This window comes from Phodopus roborovskii, unplaced genomic scaffold, assembly GCF_943737965.1.
Source record: "Phodopus roborovskii unplaced genomic scaffold, PHOROB, whole genome shotgun sequence".
Lineage (NCBI taxonomy): Eukaryota > Metazoa > Chordata > Mammalia > Rodentia > Cricetidae > Phodopus > Phodopus roborovskii.
This window is the reverse complement of record NW_026126415.1, coordinates 3,636,615-3,650,000: the sequence shown is the minus strand read 5'-3', so window position 1 is coordinate 3,650,000 and position 13,386 is coordinate 3,636,615.

Here is a 13,386-nt window from a genome sequence, read left to right as displayed (position 1 = left end):
GTCCTTGTCCCCTTTCCTCCCCTTCACCTCTCCAGCCATCCCCAAAGGATAAAAGGTCTTCTTGGCTAGGTTTTGATTGGAATCACTATTTTTATTTCCTTAGCTTTAAGTGCTTTATACCAAAGTCTCAGCGCAGCACCATCGAAATCACCCACATTTCCAATGTACATTCTTGCTGTAGAGGCTTTCTGCCTAGCTTGGGGGGGATGGTCAAAGCTGACTGGAGGTGGCCAATTGAGAAATGCTGCTTTCTTAGCGTGGAATGGAGGGAGAGGGAGAGAGGGAGGGAGGGAGGGAGAAGAGGAAGGTTTCTCTCAGCAGTTCTCAGAACTGTAGGTGTCTGCATTTTTTCTTACCTCTTCCCCTTCCCGTTCCCGTTCCCCCTCCCCTCCCATCTCTAATTTCAAGCCCTACTGGAGAGGCTAGTACCGTTGGGAGCCGCCTTTTTTTTTTTTTTTTTTTTCCTTTTGTATGCGACCTGGCTCTTCCCTTTCCCGGTTTCCCACGGGCTGTGGTAGTAGTCCTGGGATGGGGGGCGGGGGGGGGGGAGTAGGGGTTAAGCGCTTTGGATCAGACACTGCCACCCAGGCCTCGTTGAGCAAAGGTTCACCTGCATGAGAGAACCCACGTGTGCATGGACGCAAGGTCCTGCCTCAAACTTTCCTCTTGCTCCTTTAGGGCCAGAACAAGGCCGGTTCTCTCCCATCCCTATTCCCCAAGCCAGGCTCTTTCTTTGGCTCTGGAAATTAGATTCATTTGTATGCGCAAGTGTAATGCCTTTTTCAGTATCTGACAACCTAATAAATGTGAAAGCTAAGTACCCTAGTCGTGTGGAGCGTGGCGCCTTACCTTCTTCAGCCCCGGACTCAGAGCAGGACCAAGGCCCTCAGCTTTCACCCAGCTTTCACCCTCTCCAAACCTGCGCAAGTCGGGAATCCAGCCTCAATTAGGCTTTTGTTTGGCATCGTTCTACATAACGGGTTAATTACAGGCTCTACCAAGAGGGCAGAAAGAAAACAAACTTTGCATTGAAAATGTTGCAGTGCATTAGACATGCCCTTGATTACTTTGATTGTTGTGTCTAATTCTTGACAGAGGGGTAATAATTTGGCTGGCGGTAATAATGGCCTGTAGTTGTTTGCTGGGGAAAAACAAGAGTTCTGTCTTATAAGGATCTTCTTCCTTGAAGGGCTCTGCCCATCACTCTCTGTCTCTGTCTCTCTCTCTCCTCTTTTCTCTCCCCTCTCTCCCTTTCTCTTTCTTTCATTTCCTGTCTAATCCCTATTCTCCCATCACCACAGTTGATCTTCTGTGTTTCCTGACTGCTGTATGTACTGATTCATCCACTGTTTGGTTTCCCCTTTTGTCACTTGGTGCCTAGAAAAGCTACCAAATAAGCATACACCCAAGGCTGGCAGGTACAATTCGAATGTGGAGTTAAGCTCGAAAGTTACTTGGTGAGATGTAAAGGATCACTCAAGTCCTTTCTCACATCTTTGGTGGGCTCAAATGCATTAGGACTGAAACATGAACAACATCAACTTCATGTAGACTTTTCATGAAACGGAAGGGCTGGGCAAGATACACATTTCTGTGGTCTTCCATCCTCTGGGCACTGTTTTGCGATTAAAGGTGTGTGTGTGTGTGTGTGTGTGTGTGTGTGTGAGAGAGAGAGAGAGAGAGAGAGAGAGAGAGAGAGAGAGAGAGAGAGAAAACTGTCTGTCTTTCTGTCTGTGTGTTATGATATTTTGTGTATGTAGATGTCAGTTTGTTCTGAAGTCCATAGCTTGAACTTAAGTTACTTAGGAGAGAGTGATGAATCATTTTGATTTCACTTGCTAGATTCAAGAGGTTTGCTGTCTGCAGGCTGAGAATGGATTGATGGGTGGAGTTCTTGCATTATTGATGAGAAGAACATGTCTGCCCCTTGTAGGCTCCTTAGAATGTGCTCTACAAACTGAGTAGCCAACATGTCCCCTTATTTCTCCTGCCTCTCCCCTCCTCTGGAGACACAGTTTTGAGCTCCCTCCTTCTAACAAAACCCCTCTTATTTGCTATTGTCTGTGCCCCCCCCCCACTCCGTTCCTCTGAGTCCTTCATTCTGGATATTATGACTCATTTCCTCTGGCTTCTGAAAGCTATTATTTGATGCAACTGAAAACGTCTAGGATGCTTCTCTTAAATCAGGGGATTCATAAGGGCTCTTAGACTCTGGGGGATGAGATTATTACTCCATACAGTTTCTGCAGAACAGTAACTTATCTAATTTACTCTTCCTCTTTGTTCCCCTTTCATCAAAGGAAAAATGTTTCTTAACATTAAAAAAGTTTTAAGTTAGAATCATATTTGAAGACCACCCCCCACCTTGCAATAATACTTCTGGTTATTTATCATTTTGCATGGGTGTGTGGTGTCTCTCTGTTGCCCATGGACTTTTCTTGGTGTTCAGTATTCAAGGGCCAACTTTGTAATGCTTTCTTGCTATTTGCCCCATCAGCTTGTTAAACTCTATTTGTTGACCTCCCTTCTGATCCTTCTTAATCCCTTTGACTGCCAGCCAAAATGACAATGTATGTTCAAGCTGCCTTAGAAATACGGTGTCTTTCCTTAATGCTTTGCACTTAAAAGAGACAAACAAAATTGGTCACTGAAGTGGAACTTTTCTGATTCCTGATTTTTGTTTGTTTGTTTTTCTAAGAAAATGAAGTGAAAAGGTTTTTAATTCACTTCACTTCCCCCCCCCCCCCCCCCCCCCCGCCTAAAAAAAAAGTTGTTTATATGACACCCAGCCACTTTGGATTTTCAAGCTCATACCTAGCATAAGTAAACTAAATAAAATGTGTTTATTTTCTTATTTTTAAAGTTCAGTTTAGTTAACTTTTGTCAAGGAGATTTATAATCCAAATTAGGCTATTGGAGTTCTATTGATTGAACTATCCCCTTCTGCTAACTAACAATTACAAATTGTGTCACAACAAAAGCAAGTCAAATTTTCTTTGGATGCTTTGGAAGACCAAGGATTTCTCTGAAAAAAAAAAATAAGTTACTTTAGAAAAATAATTCCAAACTTTCCATTCTTGTTACAGATTTTGTAATAAAAGCACAGCCATATGAACAGTGTGATTTGGTGTTTTCTATCTCCAAGTCTTTAAGTCAAGGCTCTGCCAGAGAATGTTTCCCCATCGTTCCTGATTGTTGTTTTCTTGATAACCAAGCAAGCCACTGAATGGCTGTTTGAGCCCAGGCGCCACAAACGTAAACTTCACAGCTTACAATGTCCCAAGCATGATGGAGGGTCTTTCCACACCTCTCCAGAGACTTCTGAAGTGTAGACAGAGAAGCTGGTTCACAGGCATCCGCGGAGGGGGAGGGGCGCTTGTTGTGAGTGTTGTTGCAAACACATCCTTTAATTTTATGATGCTTTGGACACTGGCTCAGGCAAGTCGGTTTCTGAGCCTTCGAGAAGAGAGTACAGCCTCTTCTCGCAACACCACTTGAGACTTCTTGTTCCTACAGATAAAACAAAATAAAAAAGTAAAATAATAATGCTTATACCTCTGCAAAAAAAAAAAAACCTGAAGAAGGTATATGTACATGATCTATAAATAGAAAATATTGAGAGAGAGAGAGAGAAGAAATTATTGGTGGCCCCCATCCCCCAGAAAGGGGCACCCAGTTGTGCGAGACAGTTGTGGGTTGTGACTTTTGATTAAGTAGGGTGAGAAGACACACTGACACTCCTTTCAGGAGAGTCTGGTGCTCCCATTTAGATTGGAGTGTTACCTATTTCTTGGCTGGGATCCTTTTCTATTTTATTGAACAAATATTTATTTATTTATGTTTGAGTGATGTAATTTGTGGAATTGACTTAATTTCTGCATGCAGTTCTAGCGGTCTTCCCACGGGTGCGTTTCCTCCTCCTCCGTGCTGGGGGATCAGCCAGTTGTGAGGAGTGCAGGGGGGGGGGGTCCTCACACTGGTCTAACCAGCCTCACAACTCCCGCGGGCAAGTCGGCCCTTGATCCCTTAAAGGAGCGACAATCGTCGTCGCCCAGAAGAGGAAAAGGGGGTGTTTCTGGGCCCTTCTCTTTCAGGAGTTGATCAGGTTGGCAGATCTGGAGGGCTAATCCAAACAAGGCGCTTGACTTGTGAGGTCGCGAGTCTAGACAGAGCTGGTGGCTCGGCGGCTCCTTATCTTTCCCTGGGATCAGCCGAAGAGGCGCTCCCCGGCCCACTGCACTCGGCTCCCGGGGCCCGGAGCCACGCTGCGCAGCCCGCACAGCAAACACAGCACCTGAGGCTTTACGGCTGGCTTTATTGTTTAATGGAGAATGCTGCAAAACATTCATTTGTCTTCGCGGCCCTGTGCTCCGGCTTCTTTGTGGCACCAGAGCTGGGTGGGGGGTTTCGCCCATCTCTAGCTAAGCGGGTCCCCCACACTGGGCAGCTGTGCCACGTGCGTGCGTGTGAGTGCGCACGGCCTCATGGTCGCCTGGATAGAGCCCTGGGGGAACCCAACCTCTGTCTTTTCCTGGTTTCCCTACACCCAGGAGGCGGAGGGTCCCAGGGACTGTGGGAGAAAGCGGTGGCAGAATCTAGCATCTTTGCTGGCTGCCTGGAAATGACAATTTTGTGCAATAGCCATTTATGGTTTGCAGGGTCAGTGGGCGCTGACTCAAGGGCGATCAATAAAAACATTTAGTTCAATAATAAGCTGCTCTTCCTTCCTCTCAAAATGTACCCAGAAGAGTGCGTCACCATCTTGGACAGGCTGTCCCTGCTTGGCTGAAGCTTTCTCCAGGGCTAGCACAAATGACTTGTGAGTGTTTTCATGATCACTTCACTGGGCAAACCATGGAAACCTCGATCTTCCTTCACTGGCTTCTACCACAGAGATGCTGGCGCTGCTATGTGCTTGGGAACAAGGGAACCCAAGGGTCGAATCTTAGGGTGCCTTGTAACAACTAGTCTTGAGGATTAAATAACATTCTGTGGCTTGCATTTCAAATTAATTGAATATGATTAAGCTAATTATCATTTTACTCATCCCCTCTGGATTTGTTTTCTTGTTTCGAGAAGAGTAGAATGGGTTCTAGTTGCCCTTTACTATTCTCTATTTTTGGAGGGGGAGGGAGAGAGGAATTGGGGGGGGACAATAAAGGGAGAAGAAGAGAGAAAGGAGAGGGAGGGAGGGAGGGACTGAGGGAGGTGGGGAGGGAGGAAAGAGATTGATTATACTGTTATTGTTTGTAAACCAATCATAAATATAGGTAAGGGTAATTGGATTACTGGATTATTGCTCAAGGCAGAGTAGGCGAAAGCTACCTCCTTCCTGTTTTGGGCGTGGGGGGGGGGAGTAGAGACAGCAAATGCCAACGTTTTCCTCTCCATCCTTTGCTCAAGGACAATGTACCACCATGAAACAAGGTAGACTAGGGCAAAATTCAGTTTCATGAAATGCACAAACTTAAGAGAGGTTTAAGAGTCAATGCCCCTTCTTTCACCACAAAGCAATCCCTAGCAGTAACTGGGCACCGACTGCTCTTTTTCTCATGGGGAAAGGGGATTGTTTAGAAGGACCTGTCACAAATACAATGTGTTGCTTGAAACTTGTTAAACTTAGCAGGTATATGGAGATAATAGTAGGCAGGCCACTGAATATGATAAGGTAAAAACATGGTGGGAATTCAGTTTTAGGAGCCAAGAAAGATTTCACTTTTCGCTAATAATCTTTTTTTTACTCATAGTTTCCAGTACTCTGCATCATCCTTCCCATGGAGACCTCTAACACACAACAGTAAACGGCTTTGTTCAATGGGAAGCACAGTTGTGCAAAATATTACTTGTGCATGTTCTGGTCTGTAGTTACTTTGATGACTTAAAGATCATTCTCAATTGATTTAAATGCTTTTCTTTTGTTAAAAGTATTGCCCATGTAGCGGTTTAAAACAGCAGAAGCATGTTTGTTTGAATGATTTTAACAACTAGTCATTGGAAAATGGAAACTTAACATTTTAAAGAAAGAAGTTTACTTCCAAATATGTTTAACTCCATGTAAAAAAAAGAAAAAAAAAAAAAAAGGACACACATACTTCAAAACAACGTATTCTTGAGTATCAATAAGAAAAAACTTTTGGGGTTAGGGGCCAAACTGTCACTTTAATAAAAATATCATATGTAACCTGAAGTTATTTAATATTTTATGTCAGTGGGCTAAGAATTTTGGTCATGGGAGATCGCTTTCCTACAATGAAACATTTGAAGGAAAGTGACTAAGCAGCTTAACTAACATTTAAATTTTAATTTACAAAACAATTGGAATGACTTTATTTGTAAAATACAGTAATTGGTTTCCACTGAAAACCAAGTGCTGATAGCTAAAAAAAAAAAAATTAGGGTGGAAAATATGGATTATCAATATCTAGAGAGTAAAACTTCTTAGAAAATTCTGAAAGCACTTTATTTTTGCTTCATAATACTTGAGAATGTTTTGGAGCCTGATAATTTAGAACTCTGGTTTTGTGTCAAATTGCATTTTAAAGATTATCATGTTTTCATTTCATTTCTTTTCTTTCTTTCTTTTTTTTTTTTTTACAATTTCAAACTCACTAGTTATTCTTGAATTTTGCACATGGACAAATTCCTCTCTGTTTTCCAAACTGGAATAACTGAAAAGTCAAGCTTTAGTTCTATGAGGCCATCAGAGGAGACCAGTAAGTCTCATTAACGTTAATGGGAAATGTCCTTGAGAATCATGTGTAAAAAGGGTCTTGGAGAGATTTCAACTGGCAGTGTCTTTCTAGAAAGTGTGCCTGGACCAAAACAATCTACAGAGTAATTTTGATCATATCTAGTCTCACCAGTGAAAGTAAATGTATGAAATGATAGAATAGAGATTTACTTTAGAAACAGATGTTTCATAGAAGAAGAAGAAAAAAAAAGTTCTGCAAATAATCCCCACACTTTTTAGAGTTTTAACACTAATCCTGAATCAATTAATACTCCAAGAAAATACAGGCAGGCAAAGATACAAAAGGCACAGCTTCCCCCCACAGCGATCTGGAAACATAGCTGTTCCATGCTGTTACAAACCCTCTGTAGAGGAGATGGTTCCAACTGAATTATTTACAGGCCTTTGAATGATGCTTTGTTTATTTGTGTCTCTTTAGCATGAGGGGCATGCTGTATGAAATCAGTCTGGTGGAGAAACGTGTGCATTTGTGGTGTCTGTGATGGCAGCCCTGGTTGGCTGTCTTCAGAGGTTTCTCTCAGGCACAGAGAAGTGTGGCATTAGACTGCAGTTTGCAACTCTGTTGAGTGCAGCATCTCTTGCAGGATATAAATGATGGATGTGGGTCCTTCCCTGTGTTGTTTAGGTTGTTCTAAATCTTCTGCAGGGACTGTGCAGACCAAGACTCTTTTAGATATTTTTAAAATTATGTGATATTAAGGAAAGTGCTGGCTCCTCTTATAGCAGGGTACAGAGTGGTTGGCTGTGCCATGACAGCATTTCTCATCAGTTGGGCAGAGAACTCCCAGGCCCTGTTTCTCAGTGACCTCTGCACCTACTTCTCAGCACAGTTCTCAGTTCTTCTTCTTTCTTTCGTATCCATGGTAGCAGTACATCAAAGAAGTAATATGTTGCCATTGTTGGTGACTCTTGTGAGGTGAGGGCTGCCTTAGGTCACAGATGCTACTTTAGGGCATTTAAAGTGATGTCCGAATTCTTTATATGCAGGTGTCAAGGAAGATGCTCTTGGGATAATGGGTGGGTACCACAAGCAGCAGCAGCAGCAGCAACATCAGCAGCAACAACAACAACAAAAACAAATCAAAACAAAAAGAAACAAAATAACAAAACGCCCACAATTATCCCTTTAAAGGAGTACACCTTAACCTTTATTTATTTCAAGGCCACCATATACTCTGAGGAAAAAAAGTATTTTGTTAGGAAGAATCCCATTTATGTTACTTAATTGCATGACAAATTTAAAAGGCAAATTTCAATACTATTATTTCATTGAAAGAACTCACCATGTGTTATCAGGGACAACTTTTTAATTATGAAATAACTTTCGTTTGTGAAACAAGCCAAGGCAAAATGAGTTGCATCATTTTCTGGTTTTGTGAGCCTCAAGATGTCTAGTTTAATAGGTGGCAGCTGAATTGGTGTACCTGTTTCTTCATTCCCATTGGTGGAGCTATCACACACACCTTGTAACTTCTGGAACTCTGTGCCCACCTGCGGGAAGGTAAAAGTCAAAAAAGAAGATGGTATCAGAGAAGAGTTTTGGCCTCAGGTTGGACATGGTGGTGCATTCCTGTAATCCAGCATGCAGGAGGCAGCGGCGGGCGAAAGGCGGTAAGTTAGAGGCTAAGTGGGACACACAGCAAGGTCCAGGCAAGCCAGAGGTACAAAACAAGAACACTGCACAAAAACAAACAAGCAAACAAAACCCAGAGTATGCAAAATACACATAAGCAAAGAGGTTTTTTATTTTACTATTTTGTCTCACAGATCCCTGGAAAATCCTCCCAGGGAGTATCCGAACACATACTGAGAACCACAGCTCTAAAACATCTGTTTACAGAAGGATTATAGGCAAGGATTGCTTGTGGACATCTCATTGTGGACATTACTGGGCTAATGATAGAAGCTTTTACAAAGATTTGTGTTTATTTTATGCATGAGTGTTTGCATGTATGTATGTACGTATGATGTGTATCATGTATATGGCTAGTGCCAATGGAACTGGAGTTAATAGCTGTGAGCTGCTGTCATGTGGGTGATGGAAACCAATTCTGGGTCTGCCACCAGAACAACAAAAATTCTTTTAACTGCTGAGTCATCTCTTCAGTCCAGCCCCTCCTTTTTATTTTAAGATAAATTCCTTTCTCTCTTTCTCCATATATATATATATATATATATATATATATATATATGTATAGTGTGCAAACACACATAGACATACATGCACATATATAAATGTACACATATATGTATATACAAGATCATATATGCATGTATATGTCTGTGTATGTGTGTGACTTTTTAATTCCTTAATCATGAAGGGGAAAAAGTAATGTTATATAGTGAACACCTCAGGGCTTCATGGTAAGAGACTCTAGAAGTGACAGGCACATACATGGGTGCCCAGTAATCTTGTTAAATTGTGTGAAACTTCAGTCTTTTTAGAATCTGGCATTGCAAAGTTGTGGAAGTCTTGATCACTCAACCCGTATCAAATACTGTTGATACAAGATGGGTGGACCTTGAAACTGTTTCGATATAGTGAATTCAACATGACAATTATAGTCTGGGAAGAGTCACTGCATTTTGAGAAGGACGTGGATGACTGAAGAATGAAGACAGAAAGATAAGACAAGAATCATGATGGTTTAGTGAGACAACTGCGATTGTTATAATCGATGTGTGTCGGTTACTTTTCACATTATTGTGATACAGTTCTTGATAAGAGCGACTTATGTGTGGAAGAGTTCCTGTCCATTTGAGGGAATAGTCTATCGTTGAAGGGAAGCCATGGTCACAAGAGTGCGAGGCTGCTAGTCATGTTTCATCCACTATCAGGAAGCAGATACTGATGGATGGTGTAGCCCCACTCACTACAAAATACATGTTTGTGAAGAGCTTTTGTCTCTTATTCAGTATTCAGTGAGGAACTCCATGTCATTAACCGATGCTCCTCACATTCATAGTGGGGCTTCCCACCTCTGCTCAAGCCCCATGGTGGAAGCATCCTCAAAGACATGCTGATGAGTTTGAATGTCCTCCACAGGCTTGCTTGATTCAACACTTAGTCCTGATCTGGTAGCTTTGTCTCAGAAGGTTGAGGAATCTTTAGTGGGCGGAGCCTTGTTGGAGCCTTCCAGTCCGACCCCACTTCCTGTTAAAGCTCTGCTTCCTGAGTGGAGATAAAATTTGACCAGTTAGCTCTCCCGCTTTTCTGCCATTCCTTTCCTCCCTGCAGCCATGTATTTCTACTCCGCCAGATTATTTATTATCCAAGAGAAATAACTAACGCAAGAACCTAGAGGTTTTCCTCCTAGGTGACAGTGGAGTTAGCCATCAAGATGAATCATGTCAGGATGAAAAGGAAGGGAAGGATCCGTTGCCGAGATCTCGTCTGAGACCTGTGTACCAGCTGCCCCCATCTTGTGCACGTGCATTCTTGTGTTTGCACATGTGTATGCAAGAACCCCTTGGCATTTGTAAGCATGCTTATGAAGGCGAGGGGTCGGTGTTACGTGACTTCGAGCGTCACTCTTCACCTTGTGTTTTGAGATAGGGTCTCTCACTACAGGTAGACCGGCCAGTGAGCTGCAGGCACTTGCCTCTCGCAGCTTCTCCATATCCAGAGTTGAGGGTGCAGATACCTGCTGACTGAATCTGGCTTTCACAGATGTGCTGTGTATCTGAACTCAGATTCTTGCATTTCCGCAGCAAGGACTTGACTGACAGAGCAACGTCTCCATCCCTCTCCTTCTCATGCATATGGGTTGGCAGCGAATATAGGCCCCCTAGCAGTTGGGTGGGTTCCGTGGCATGGTTATTCTAGGTTTACTTTGACCTTAAGACAGGGATGATGCTTCCTCTTGGCTCCTTTTCTTTTCAATTGTCTGGTATCCATCCTGGCACACTTGACTAAACAGGCTGCAAGGGTCCCCAAACATTATGGTGGAGTAACACCATGGAGTAACAAACGTTATAAATAACCTTGGGAATAGAGTTGGCTTCCCAGTTCAAGCATCCAGCTTAAAATGTAAATGGGAAATGTATTCTTATTTTCTTTAAGTGTGAATGAAGCTCTGGTGGGTGACACCTACCTACTGTATCCATAGAGCCTCATTCTGTGGTCTAGAGTAACTGAATGTAGGTTAGAGCACTGGGATAGGGAAGAAGGTAAACTTGCACCTGAGGATCTGATACTTTTGAAAGATTCTATTGAATCTGATCGCTTCTTTGCCAATCATGTGTTTGTTCACTTCCTCGCTCATTTATTAATGCACTTAAATGTTTAGCGCTTGCTACATGTCTTTCACCCTTCTATATATACTCTGTTGAAATGAAAATAAACACATCACAAAGTTCTTGCCTTCATGGAGCATCCCCTTTCGTGGTGCATTTACAACACACACACACAAATGCATATTATAATAGGAAGGGCATGTATGCTATTAAGGGAAGTCAAAAAAGACAGACACACAGAGAGAGAGAGAGAGAGAGAGAGAGAGAGAGAGAGGGAGGGAGGGAGGGAGGGAGGGAGAGAGAGAGAGAGAGAGAGAGATCAAATTAGGCTTTTGTAAGGAAGACACCTTTCAAGTGGTGGCGGCAGTAAAGAGAGCAACAATTAAGTATGTATGTATATATCCGATCTATTCTGAAACCGTATTTAAATTTTGATTTGCTCTTGATGTTTCTAGACTATACAGAAAGAAATAGAGTAGTTAGAGGGATATCTGGAAGTTATTCTCTTACATGACAGTGGGGGAAAAAAGAATCTGTGTAGAAAAAAATAAAAAATAAAAAAAAAAAGCATGGAGACACAAGTGATATAGAGTTTCACTTCACCAAAGATCTGTTGGAAGAAAGTGACTGGAAAGGTATAAAGAAGAGTAAAAGACATTTATAAATGTGAGAAATAAGTGAAGGGATCTGGTTGGCGATGAGGAAGAATAAAAGACAATAGAAACGTCTCAGGAACTGAAGCCAGAAGCCTTCAAAGGGGCAGGTATGAAACGCTGTACCCCACACATCACAAAGATCAAGGAAGATAAGGGTTGAGAAAATGCCTTTGAACTTGGCTGAATGGAGGTCATTGGATACCATAAAGAGGTAAAGATGGAAGCCAGATTTAGGAGGGGAATTAAGGGGGAAATATTTTAAATATAGTTCATCTAAGTCTTCACCATTGTTATTGGACATTTATTGAGTGTAGTGACTCTGTGAGACTCTACTCTGATAACCATGCAATCACTGAGTTACCAGGTTCATGAAGAGGGGCCCAAGTACCCAAGCCTCTTACTTACATCTTTAACCCTTTAGATGGCGGAGGGAGGACAGAACCTACCAGAGGCTCTGAATTCTTCAGCGCCGTTTTTTTAGATGGTTCAGGGAGGATGGAGCTTACCAAAAACATTTTTTCCCCCTCCTCACTCTTTTGGCTGTCTTGTTTTGCTAAATTCAAGAAGTTTCAAAATTCCACAATCCAAGCAGACAGACCAATTAGACATTCAACTCCCAGAGGCTAGAACTAAGCTGTCAAAGGAAGTGAGCAGGGAGGGGTAATTATCCAATAATTACAAGAGTCTAGGCAAGAATTTAGGAGGGAGGAAAGAAGTGGGGCGCGTTGTAAAACTCTTCTAGAGGTTAGCAATGGGGTTGGTTTTGTTGACACTAGGTTAAAATGTGCTGTTTCATCAGACAGTAATATTCCTTACTCTGTATATTATCCTATTAAAAAGCTCAATGAAAGGTCTGAAAATGGCAGTGCATTTGAGCACCACGTTAAATTCAAGCAAACCAACGGGCCATAGAAATTCAGATGTCGAGAAGCAAAGCACTTGTGCATGTTGTAAAATGACTCAGCTTTCAGCAGACACCGGGCCGGTCTGAAAACTTGAGGAACGAGATAGTATATTGTTTTGTATCATGCAGGTATCCATGGTAGGAGAAAAATCACTAACAGTGCTTTCCATAATTTGCCTCTTTAGGGATGGATATCAATAAGAATGTATAAATCTCTTCTTCTTTTTTTTGTGCACAATACTGCCTTTAAGGCAGGCCCATTGGGGTAAGGGGCTATTGAATCTAATAGAACCTATGGAAATTTTAAGGCTGTGTATTTTTGGTGGCTCAAAATAATTTCAGAAGATTAATCATTCCCTACCCAATATATTTCAATAAGTATAAGAAAATAAACATTGAATTTTTTTTTTTAATTTCGAGTAAGGCTGAAAAGACTCACGTGAAGAGTTTGTGGGTCAGAAAAGAAATTATAAAGGAAGATTCTTCTCGAGTACAGGTACATGTCTAAGGAGTTCATAGGACAAGTGAGCTCAGACAGGGCCAAAGTTCATAGTAAGCACAGGGTGTTTTAATTGTCGATCGTGGCTACTCTTTTAGTGGGGTTTTCAATCCTGTAGAATGAAACAGTTCAGAGACTCTGTCTCCCCCCCCCCCCCATTTGAGTTCTAATTTTGGAACTGTATTAAAGTACACAAAATGCTGAAGGTGCTTTTGTAGTTGGAAAAGTTTTATTTTCTATTGCTTATAGAATCCAGATTGACATGTAACAGTTTCCCAATCTAACTTATGTTTTTCTAAATGGACTCACACTGTTCATTCTATTTAAGTTCTTAAATTGA